The sequence below is a fragment of the Rhipicephalus sanguineus genome, chromosome 10, assembly GCF_013339695.2.
Source record: "Rhipicephalus sanguineus isolate Rsan-2018 chromosome 10, BIME_Rsan_1.4, whole genome shotgun sequence".
Lineage (NCBI taxonomy): Eukaryota > Metazoa > Arthropoda > Arachnida > Ixodida > Ixodidae > Rhipicephalus > Rhipicephalus sanguineus.
In genome coordinates, this window is record NC_051185.1 from 149,552,208 (window position 1) to 149,552,496 (window position 289).

Sequence of the window (289 nt, forward strand, 5' to 3'; positions counted from 1 at the left end):
AAGAGCGGGTCCGCCCACCGCGTTTCCTCTTTCCGAGGAGCAGTGCTCACGACGCAAGCCAGCGAGCAGCACGATTCATCTATGAGTTTAATCGCACTGACTATGCCCACACGCACGAAGACCTAAAGGTTATATCATCGCGTGGCTACGATGTCTCGCATTCAATTTGACCGCTCTCACGACGAACCACTCACAGCTACGAAGCAAGCGCCCCTGGTGTGATTTGCGGCGAGAAATGTTACTGTTTACTTGTTTGTGGAGACATTGTTTCTACCGATTCGCTACTATC